This window comes from Miscanthus floridulus, chromosome 8, assembly GCF_019320115.1.
Source record: "Miscanthus floridulus cultivar M001 chromosome 8, ASM1932011v1, whole genome shotgun sequence".
NCBI lineage: Eukaryota > Viridiplantae > Streptophyta > Magnoliopsida > Poales > Poaceae > Miscanthus > Miscanthus floridulus.
The window spans coordinates 77,608,236-77,620,985 of NC_089587.1; the positions used below are offsets into that span (position 1 = coordinate 77,608,236).

Genomic DNA, 12,750 nt, shown 5'->3' on the forward strand with positions numbered 1-12,750 from the left:
ACTTTTCAGGTAGCCGCGAGACAATCTGGAGCCGCAGTACCTAGGGACCGCCCGACTGCCAGGAATCAGGTCACACCTGCCCTTGGACTCACTCTTCGTGCCCCTATCATACCCCCATCAGCACCAATACGCACACTCGTGTAGATCCCGGCCCAAAATGTGCCACTAGCTTCACGGTCGAAAGGTACTTTATTCGGCCAGCTAAATGTGAGGCATGCATTCAACATGACAAGAGGGACGAGCAACGATCGGTCCTTAATCGACACAGACGAAAACTAACAGCACTCCAGAACCCTGTCTGGTTGCCTCCAACTTTTCCGTCCGGTCTCCAGTTTTCCATCACATATGGTTATAATCTAGGATATCATTATTTCCATAGCCAATTTCTTCCAGTAACCACCTATAATGTAGGTGATCGAGTATCACCGATCGCTACCGGTCTAAGCAAGGCTAAGCAGTTATTCGATCCTGACCTAACAGGGAAAAGGTAATAAGGTAGGCAAGGATAGTAATAAATGCATCAACGGTTTCAATCAACTCCTACAACTTAATGCAATAATATATAACTCATATATATATATATAAAGAATTGCTTTTATAAAGTAAGAGACTTATAATGCTCCAGGGCTTGCCTCGTTCGAACAAACTAGGTTGGTGATCCACGCACTCCGGCAAGTCCTCTCCTTGCTCCTCTTCCTCTGGCACCTCCGGTGCCTAGACTTCTTATGGATCAGTCCCGGTCTGCTCTTCCTGAACTGCCACTAGCAACTCCTCCTGCGATCCTGTATGATGCAGATGTATAAGTGCTAATGCAAAGGTGCATCGGAGAGATGACATGTAATGATTATGATGCATGAAATGTATAGGTCGTAGCAAAGCTCTTCTATAAGGTAGTCAACATCATCCAAGAACATGTACTACTATCTACTACGACAACCACGGTACTAGCATACCGAATCACCACAGCAAACTAAGATGCTTCAAAGATACACCAAAGCGAACATTATTAGCGAAACTCGCATTAAAGAAGATTGTTTTATTTCATGTTAAATTAGGGCTACCACAGCAATCTATATTTCTGGTGCTTATAAAAATCTGAGAAAATTACAGTAGCATAGTACTACTCTAAGTAGACTACCATCAAATTTTCATGTCATTTAGATAAGTAAAATAGCTTACACAAAAATGACAAGCTATGGCACAAATATGAGCATGAAAATACTTTGCACTATGAAAAGTGTCAAACAATAGGTTTAGTATTTTTCCTATGATCTTCATAGCATACAATCACTGTACAAAAATTATCACATGCATGTTTTATGCAACTTTGGCTCTCTAGTAAAATAATAAAAATCAGCCATTAAAGGTACTTGAACTACACCTCAAAATTTTCCTACAGGACATGCATGACTTCTATTTTTACTGCAAAGTACATCACTCAAGAAGACTAACAAAATTAGAACCATATTTTTCTGAGGTATACTTTATTTACTAGACATTTTCTAAGAAATCAGCATTTAATCAATTTAATTAAAGCTACACAGAAAAGTATCACGAATTGGACATGCAATATTTCTAACCGATAGATCTGGTGATAAGAAACATGACCAAAATTTGTTTCATTAGATTTGGACCAAAAATGACCAAGATATGGTCTTTTTCCAAGCTTTAAACTAAATATGAAAAATCCTTTTTCTTATAAACGAAAATCGGTTGGATCCTAAACTGCTATGAGCACCCAGATCTGCACCCAAGACTACACTAGAGAGATAGACAGGTGGGTCCCAGCGGGTCAACCGGCCCCACTGGTCAGCCGACCGGAGGCAGGGGAGATCGGTTGACCGGCCATCGCTCGACGACGGCGAGCAGTCCGGCAAAGGGGGTGGCACCAACGTGCACAGCACGCTACCCCGCACCGATGGAAGTATAAAACGGATCCCCTAGCTATAGCGGAGGAGGTCGCCAGCGACAATGGCGGTCGCGGCGGCGCTTCGTGAGGTACGCCGACCAACTCCGGCCATGGCGGCCCGATCTGAGCTTGGCGTGAGCATCGAGGTGACATAGGGAAACTGAGGGAAGGGAGAGGAAGGAGGGATAGAGCTCCGATGGTGGTCGGCCACGGCGAGCATAGCCCTGACTCCGGCGGTAATGGTGATCCGCGGCGGAGAAGAAGAAGAAATGGCGCCTACCTTGACTCTCTGGCTCGGTGGCGAGGTGGAAGAGCTCCAGACGACAACAATGGAGTCGCGGACTAGCTAGAGTGAGAAGCGAGGCAATGGCGAGGGTGCACAGGCTTAGCGGAGCAATGGCACGGCGGCGGCTTTTCTCGGTAGCTCCAGCACGCGCGAGAGAAAGAAATAGAGGGCGAGGACGAGTGGGATGGCAAGCGGGCATGGCCTTCAAGCGTTCACCAGCGAGCAACGGCGTCAGGCCGGCCACGACGCATGGCGGCCACGCGGCGGCCAGGAGCTATCACCGGTCGGCACTGTGCCGAGTTCAAAATTTCAGCATTCAGTTGAAACAACGAGTTGACTGACAGCGTTACTTGATGGCGCTAGATCTCTCAAATCGTGGCGAATCAGTGCAAATCGTATACATGAAAGTTGTAAAGCTATGTTAGGGCTACAACAATGCTTTCGACTTTATCAGCTAATTCTCAAAGAATAACGAGTTGTATCAAGCCAAAGTCGAGTAGATGAAACTGGACTTTGATTTCTGACTTAGAAAATTCTAAGTGTTGAGTCAGCACCACAATCCGACTTGTGGGACCAAATTGAACATGTTGTGCTCATTTTCATGAGTTGGTCATAAAACAACTTTTGTTCCTTATAAAATTTGCTACAACTTTGCTTTAGGTTGCTCAGACATGCAAACATTCTAAGCTGTACTTTTTAAACAGTCAAACCAAAAAGTCCTAGGGTCAAAACAAGTCAAACCATGATTTGGAACCTTAATTAGGCAAAATGATCAACATGAACATTGTTCCTAATGACTTTCTAAGCATAGCTAAGATGTTTAACAATATATTTAGCCATACCACACATTGGTCATACAAGAATCAAGCACTGAATGTACTGAAACGATGAAAAACAATTGAAATGATACTTTTGTTTCATAGTCATGTTTCACATGTTTCAAGTGATATAAGCTCATGAATGGATGAATGATGCTCATGTTCATGGAATGCAAGTGCAATTATGCAAGCATAACACCAGGGGTGTTACAGCGTGCACGAGCGGGGCACTCGGCATTAGTGGCATGGTGACCTTGGAGTGCAGGAGGTTCATCACTCACTCTAGATCGATCTAAGACCGAATCCACGAGGAGCTAACATTCCGCTAAGCGGTCCATGACCCGATCGATAGCTTCGGTCAAATTGTTATTGTTGATGGATCTCCTAACCCAGCGGTGAGGTGTTGGGATCGGAGATATCATTGTAGATGTTGGCACGATTGGCATAGTGTGATCCTGCACCACTTCCATGATCTCCTCATTACCGTCGGGGCCGATGATCCAAGTCATGGATCCAATCTTGAAGATCTAGCCTGGCTCGGGAAAAGCCATGGAGCTCAAGAAAGTAACCATCTGGTTGGCCATGGAATCAGCACGCACATGCCCTACCTAGTGCGCCACTGTCGATGAAATCTAGTCGACAGTCTACCAAGAGGTATACCCACGGTAGTAGATGATCAGTGGAGGTGCACGTAATAGGAACCAGATGGTGACATAAGGCGCAGAGATAGCGATTTAGACAGGTTCAAACCATCTGATCGACGTAATACCCTACGTCATGTGTCTTTATTGGATTGTATTGAATATGAGATGAATTCGAGGGGGTCCCTACCTGCCTTATATAGTCTGGGGGACAGGGTCATAAGTCGGTTAGATCTAGATCTATTTGGGTATATGGTAAGTATTTACAAGGAATACGATATCTATCATATCCAAACAGATCCTTCTCTATCTTCAAGATTCCTTTCTAAAACCATGTGATGCTTGTCGATCAGTGTCTTGCATCACACACCTTCTTATGGCTAGACCACCCCTGGTGCAGTGGCCCATGTCGATTGCCATGGGTATTTGGGGTTGTACCCCCCACATGTGGTTCGGTATAATCTTTGTACCCCCTCTCTCTTTTGTATCTTTATTATTTTTATATGTTTGCTATAATTGTTATGACAATATTAGTATTCATCTTATTCATGTTCTTTGTTATAATGTTCATCGTCTACTTTGATTATATACCTAGTATAGTAGGATTATCATCATATTCATGCATATGTTCGTATAGTGCTCACCCTAAGGATCCATGGGTGGGTGGTCGACATTGTGTGAGCGTGGTGCTTATACGTTGTTTACCTATGGATACACTCTATATTCTAGGTCATATGGTAGATCATGGACATGATACTCCTATTGAGTCCTTTATAGTCCACTCCCCGATGTAGGTAGCACGTAGGATCTAGTTACAAAAAGGGGACAAGCTCTGTTCTTAATCTCCCTTAGTAATATCCCTTCTATGTAGATATGAAGATGATCTGAGCAATGACTATTAGGTATAATTGCACTAATCAATATATGCTTTGACTTGTAATTAATAATGACTTAGGAATTATTCTTCTAATATTCTACCTGACCATGCTAATGCCATAGAAAGGAGTACTCTAAGTGATTTATCATTATTATTGATCAATACTTATCATATATATATATATATCTTATGACTTACCCTTATTTTGAGTAGAATATTAGTTATGGTTTACTTCTCCATCAATAGTATAAGTTATCAATACATGTCCATGCTAGACCTTCCCACTGGTAAAATATAAATAACGATACCTAGGAATACTCTCGGGTGAAGTGCTACAATGGTATAATTATTTGTGCGCTTGCAAATTCCTTTTTTCATATTTATATATTCCTCCTAGTCACATAAATTAATAAAGAACTATTTGGTATTATTCTAGTAGTAATTTAGGTAGTACCAATAAGTATCTCTAGCAACATCACTAGGGATGACAACCTAGTAAAGTAATGTTAGGAGATATAGGTTTATAATAGGTGGCTATTAAAATAAGTGACAAGTTAATAACTACCAACAAGCATTTCTAGCGCTGTTGCTGGGGAATGTAGCTAGACAAAGGAAGTATTGATAAACTTATACTTATTGATGTGATCAAGATAAACCATTGGCATATGCTCAAACAGGTTTACTCTTGTTTTTGTCTACTTGTGTATCTTATGCAGGGTAATATATGACCGGTTTTGACCTTTCGACAAACTACGTTGACAATCCAAAAGCACTACTTAAGAGGACTAAGCTAAACTCAAAAAAGTTTCAGCTTTAGAGTCAGAAGACAACCATATAAGACGAAGCTTAACACTAGAATGTGAAGCCATGACTGACAGGACTCTCTATGAATTCTCTGCTTCAACTACTGCTAATATTCAGACTAGACCCACAGTCAATGTGGGAGACAATGGATTCGAGCTCAAGCTGGCTCTCATAAACATGGTGCAAGCGAGCCAATTTTGTGGAAAGGCACATGAAGATACGGATGCACATCTCCAACACTTTCTGGAGATCTGTAGCACTTTCACCATCAAGGGAGTAACCAAGGATGCCATACTACTTTGGCTCTTCCCATTTTCACTTTTGGGGAAGGCGAAAGCAGTGGTTCTACACCAACAAAAACAGAGACACTACATGGGATAATTGCTCTACTATCTATCTAGCAAACTTCTTTCCCACAGGCAAGACCAATACTCTGCGTGGGAGAATTTTAAGTTTTTAGCAGCAACATGATGAATCTGTCCCTAAGGCATGGGAACGCTTTCAAGACTATATACCAGAATGTCCTCATCATGGGATGGAGAATTAGCTACTCATGCAGGTGTTCTACCATGGGTTGACCAACAGTACCCATGAGACCATGGATGCTGCTATTGGAGGTGCATTCTTATCACTTACACTTTCAGCTACGACCACTCTTGTGGAGAAGATGGCCTCCAACCAAGGCTGGAATGAAGAACGTGTTCAGACCCTGTAAGAGAGGTGGAGGTATGCATCAACTCAAGTAGGTAGACATGTTGTCTGCCAAGATGGACCTACTGATGAAGAAGCTCAAAGACCAAGCTAATGAAAAGCAAGAAGTCATGTACATTCATGATTCACGCATGACGTGTGAAGTATGTGGCAACACTGGGCATTCAGGGAACAACTGTCCTAAAACCTAAGAGGATGTGAACTTTGTTAACAACTACTATCATCCTCAATAGAATCAAGGATGGAACCAACAACAGAGGCCGAACTATCAAGGTAACCCTCAAGGTAATAATTATAATAACTTCAATCAACCACCCTTAGAGAATTAATTGCTAGCCAATGTAGACTTATGAAAGGATTATCGAAGAAGATAGCTACCAATGATAAAATTCTAGAAAATATAAGTAACAGAATGGATAGCTTTGCTTCTACCATTAAGAACCAGCATAGCTTTAATAAAATGATAGAATCACAAATAGCTCAGCTGGTGGCTATTGTTCCTCCTGTCCGACAAAGGTAAGATTCTAGGGCTAGCCGAAAGATTTAGAAACTCCAAATCTTGTCGATATTCACAATGCAACTTTCTACTACACGCAACCATTAGAGGGAAGGTGGATAGATTACACCCTACCCGACAAGAAAGGTGATCCAGGGAGACCTGTCATCCCTATCGCCATTGGACCTTATATCTTCCAAGAAGCTATCTGTGACTTCGAAGCAAGTGTCAACATCATGCCTAAGGTAATTTATGAGAAAATTTTAGGAGATTCTTTGTTGTATAGAAATATGCAGTTTGCAGCTTGCAGATCAGTCACTCTGCTATCCCAAAGGAGTTCTTGAAGATGCCATCATCCAAGTGGGACAATCATATGTTCCCATAGACTTTGTGGTTTTGGAAACAAGTGGAGATGAAAGGGCACCCGTCATCCTAGGCTGACCTTTCCCGAGCACCGCAAAAGTCATCATCTATGCGGATAGTGCCAAGATCTGTTTCACGATCAAGGATAAAAAGGAGAAGTTCTCTTACAAGAATCGCATCTTGCAATCTCCTAGTCATCCACAAAAGGCATACCTATCCAAAGGGACAATAGTGACCAAGAAGAAGAACAACCGAAGAAGGAGGAAGAACAAGACTAGTCAGCCATAAGAAGAAAGGATCAACATGATCAACACACTCCAATTTGAGTACGACCACCTCCTCACTTCACCATTCCTTGCTAAGAAGGATGATCCTAGCGTACCAACAATCGAGTGTACCATTGGAAAAAAATCTTCCACAAGACCTTCTACGACATTGGATCGGGTGTCAATATAATGTCCAAGGTAATATATGAATATTTATTCGGTAATGAACCTTTGTTCCCTACATATATGCAGTTGTAGATGGCAGACCAATCAATCCAATTCCCTAAGGGAATAATGAGGGACGTTATGGTAAGAATACAAGATCACTATGCCCCTATCAATTTCATGGTCCTGGACATGGGAGAAGAAGATGATGATACACCCATCATCCTTGGAACACCGTTCCTCAACACCACCAACACGATCATCTACGTCAGATCTGGACAAGTCCACTTCCAATTCCCTTGAGAAAAGGTATGCTATTATTTCAATAATTATACTACTTATGAACAGCCGAAGAATAGCCGCTCCAGGAGGAGACATTGATCATCCCAACGTCAAAGGAACCAACCCCAATGGAATGAATGGGAAGATGAAGAATCTGAAGCGCCTATGAAAGATGAACCTACTGCGCCTAAGACAAGTCCATAGTCTAGGCAAGTGTGGAAAGAAAAGGTGACATCATCATCAGGAATCACCATCACAAGAAGTGCAGTCATCTGAGTCTCCACCGCTAAGACCGGATGATGCACCCAAGGAATGAAGGACTTCTCCCCAGTCAAGTCCTATTCAGAGGACTTAAAAATTTCGAACCCAAACCATGAGGTAACAACGGTAGTTATCCAAATTTACTTTCTATCATTGCATAATTTTTTTTCACTTTAGCATATTTACTTTTCTATATTTGCCTTGCACTAATAAAAGTAAAATAAAAAGTTTCATTACTACATATAAAATCTTAAAGCTCCATGTGAATAAATCTACGGTGTGTAAACATCTATGGAAGTATTCACTGTGGTGGCATAAAAATAACAATACTGAGCATGCATATTTTTTCTTCTGCATTGTAAAAATATATATATATTAAATGGACATCATGCTAAAATTCTGCTAAAAGAAAATCTATCTAAACCCACAAGGACAACAAATCTTTGAATGGTTGACCGCTAACCCCTTATCCTAATCTGCAGCCACGAGTTTTGGTGTTCTTGTTGGAGTATTTTGCAAGATGACACATAAGATCAAGAGCAAGTTTACCCAGCTGTCTTCATCCACCCAAAGTACATCTTCCTGAAACTACTGTTGTACTTGTTACACATAAGGACCCCAACTCCTGGATGAATGAGAAGGACATCAGCTGGCAAACCCGCTCAGAGAAGGATCACTCAACATTCAACAATCAACCACAACAACATCCAGCTTGGGGGAGGAGTTTCTCCTGTGTATCTTGCTAAATATTTCTTTCCTTTAGTTTTACTATTTTTGAGTTTGCTTTATTCTAGATATAATAAAATAAAAAGATGTATAACAAACTAAAACAAAATAAAAATTTATCTTAGCTAGTTATATATATTAATAAGGTGTGATCTTAAATTTTGAAAACAAAATAAAAAAGTATGCGTCTGGTTTTCTATTTTTGAGAGCTGAATAAATAAAATGGACTCTAAGGATAATCTCTTGCTATGGAAATGATGAATAGTTGCTCTATTGAAATTCCTTTCAAGTACCTAGTTTTCAGCCTTGAATTCTCCTGAGTTTTGGATATGAATGTTTTGAGATAAGGATTTACTCTGAACTTGAAACTCGTGGGTAGCATATGCTTAATCTAAGTCTAGGTAATTGACAAATATGATATAAGAAGGTCTGAGCTGATGTTTATCTTGTTCCAAGTGATACTAGAGTTTTTGAGATTTATCTTTTAAAAAACATAAAAATTCTACATGATGAGTTTCTTGTATGACAAAGCTTGAATTCCTGACAGAGCCATATATGATATTTAGATTAGGAAAACTTTCACTCATATGTTGCTTGCATTGCATTGAGTTTAGTCAAGCTTTGTTGACCCTTATGAGAGATTTGTCATGCTCTTAAAATCAAGATCATTTACACACCACCCGCATATGCACTACTCCTACACTGGGGGTAGGTGCAAAAACATGTCATTCCATCTAGATCCACCTAAAAATGTTTTACTCTTACACTAGGAGTGAACACCAAAAACATGTTTGATAGGTTATCTACCAAATAAATGCTCTAAATTCTTGTTGCTATCTCTCAAAAGTTTTGTTGCAATCAAAATAAGCATGAGGCTATGCAAAAGTTATTCATGAAAAGACGAAAAAAGAAAAAGTGTTGAAAAAATGGACAAGTGTCCGATATATATAAAACAATTGGTACTCCGATGCCCGCCGAAAAAAAGAGATGAATAAGATAGCCCATGTTTTCTTATAAAGTTGTTTCCAAGTTTCAAAAGAGAGAGGTGTTTTCAAGGAGCAAAGCAAAATTAGGTTAGCCACCATATATATCCACACGCATGCGCATCTTGATTTGATTGTATGACTTAACTCTTTTTTGGAATCCGAGGTTTGACTTTACAATATATGTATTGTAAGTATGCTCTTTCATGCCTTTTCCACTCCTATGAGCTCCACATAAGCTTTAGTTGTCAGAAGAGAAAGGCATAACATTATTATTGTCTTAGTGAGGATCCACAAATACCATATATATTGAGAGACTTGAGAGTATCATACAATGGAAGCTCTGAGTTTTATTTTAAAAACCTATAAAAACTCTAGAATAATGGTTGAGCAAAGAACTTGAGACATAGTGCTTGACTTGATTATTCTATCTTTTAATTGCTCAAGACCCAAGTGAAGGCTAAGGAGGCCCATAGTTGAAGATAATATGGGTAAGTTTGAAAGTCAGATCGATTTATTTTAATCTAGAGGATAATTCTTGTTTGAACGCATGTGTACTTTTGAGGAGTGAGAGCATTGTAGCAACTCCTGATTTATTTTGCTGAGTTTAGCTTTGCTAAGGGACTAGCAAAGGTTAAGCTTGGGGGAGTTTGTTGATGGTAGTTAACAACCATTATAAACCATCAATAAAATATGCATAAGGGCATAACTGAGATTACCAACAAAGGTTTAGGGGTTTAAACTAACAAATTCCACGAGTTTTGGTGACCTATATGTCAGATTTAATTACGCTTATCACCACGAAACGGATACCAGAAGACTCTAGAAGACTCGAGAGGACTCTAGGCCGAGGCAGAGAGCGAGGGTCTAGCCCTAGCTGCAGGCCGCCTGGCCCCTGGACCCACCTATCAGCCTCCGCATTGTAATGTCGGTTCTCCACCACCTCCTAGGTTGTATCTACGTCATTCCTTAAGTTGGTTTGATCCAAGGGCTCACGTTGGACGCTCCGGTCTATATATATCAGCCCCTGCCCCCCTAAAGGAATCAAGTCATTTGAGAAGATAAAAATCCTAATCATCCTTAGAGCTCCACCATATTCTAGGGCACAACTAGTTAGGCTAGGTCTAAAGGGAGGTAAGCAGGCTTTCACTTGAATTCCCAATCATGTCAAGAGCGTGGTTCGGTATAATCTTTGTACCCCTCTCTCTCTTTTGTATCTCCATTATTTGTATATACATACTATAATTGTTATTACAATATTAGTATTCATCTTATTCATGTTCTTTAGTTATAATGTTCGTTGTCTACTTTGATTATATACCTAGTATAGTTGGATTATCATCATATTCATGTATATGTTCATATAGCGCTCACCCTAAGGAATCCATGGGTGGGTGGTCGACATTGTGTAAGCATGGTGCTTATACTGTTGTTTACCTGTGAATATACCCTATATTCTGGGTCATGTGGTAGATCATGGACGTGATACTCCCATTGAGTCCTTTGTAGTCCACTCCCCGATATAGGTAGCACGTAGGATCTGGTTACAAAGGGGGACAAGCTCTATTCTTAATCTCTCTTAGTAATATCCCTTACGTGTAGATATGAAGATGATCTTAGCAATGGCTATTAGGTATAATTGCACTAATCAATATATGCTTTGAACTTGTAATTAATAATAACTTAGGAATTATTCCTCTAATATTCTACCTGACCATGCTAATGCCATAGAAAGGAGTACTCTGAGTGATTTATCATTATCATTGATCAATACTTATCATATATATATATATATATATATATATTATCCTATGACTTACCCCTATTTTGAGTAGAATATTGGTTATGGTTTACTTCTCCATCAATAGTATAAGTTATCAATACATGTCCATGCTAGACCGTCCCAGTGGTAAAATATAAATAACAATACTTGGAATTACTCTCGGGTGAAGTACTACAATGGTATAATTATCTATGCGCTTGCAGATTCCTTTTTATTCATATCTATATATTCCTCCTAGTCACATAAATTAATAAAGACCTATTTAGTATTATTCTAGTAGTAATTTTAGGTAGTACCAACAAGTATCTCTAGCAATATCACTAGGGATGACAACCTAGTAAAGTAATGTTAGGAGATATAGGTTTATAATAGGTGGCTATTACAACAAGTAACAAGTTATTAAATACCAACAGGCACACTATGTCTTGATGCCCTTGCGTGACCCTACTCACTAGTCCTGCTACAATAGGGTGATCCAAGGTTCTAATGTGCCCATGGCTAAGGTGGTGGAGAATGGGTACAGGATGCAGGGTCTCCAGGACGGGCCATCCATTGGTGGTGTTGGAGGTAATGAACAAGAATTGGGGGTCGAAGGGGAAGCAACTCAGGGTAACATGGATTTGGATGGTCAATTGACGTAGGAGCAGTTTCATTCAACTCCAGTAGGCTATATAAGCAATGACTTTGATGTGAACAAGTTCGAACAGGAAGAGGAGGAGCAAGAGGAGGACAGGATCGATGATGTAGTTAGCAGTGATTTAGACGATTCGGATGATGACCAAGGAGGTAGAGATGCTATGCCAACATCGGTTGATGCCATGCTAGTACCGGTTCATGCTATGCCATTACCAGTACCAATTGAGGTACTTCATGCTATGCTAGCTTAGTGTAGACTAGTCACTGATTTGATAGAGGATGATATCCCCTATGATTCATGGGGTAGGATTAGCGAAGCACAACAGTATGTTCCACCACCACCTTACACAACGATAGAGCTTATGCAACTGAGGTCGATGAACGTACCTTTCAGTGGCGTTCCGAACTATAGAATGTTAGCATGATGGATATGGTAGTTTGTGACACCAGTCTGTAGATGTGTAGGAAATTATTGTATGACCATGAGAATGTAATCCTTGAGAAGGGGATGATATTTAATACAATGTCAGAGATGAAGCTATTCCTTCAGGACTATGTTGTCTATCACCATAGGCCCTACAACGTCACTCATTCTGACAAGGAGTTGAGGTACCACGTGACATGCAAAAATGGTTGTATTTGGAGGTTAAATGCATGAAAAAGACATAGTGATGGCAAGTGGAGGATAACTAAAGTGGTCCAACCCCACACTTGCCTATCAAATAAGGGGAAGAAAAATCATC

At 40.3% G+C, this 12,750-nt stretch overlaps 1 non-coding gene across 1 annotated transcript; it reads right to left on the reverse strand.

The window, feature by feature from the left end:
* Positions 1–5,765: 5,765 nt before the first annotated feature.
* On the reverse strand, positions 5,766–5,872 carry LOC136478669 (small nucleolar RNA R71). Its single transcript, XR_010764387.1, has one exon. It is a non-coding gene; the product is annotated as a small nucleolar RNA R71 (small nucleolar RNA).
* Positions 5,873–12,750: the final 6,878 nt, after the last annotated feature.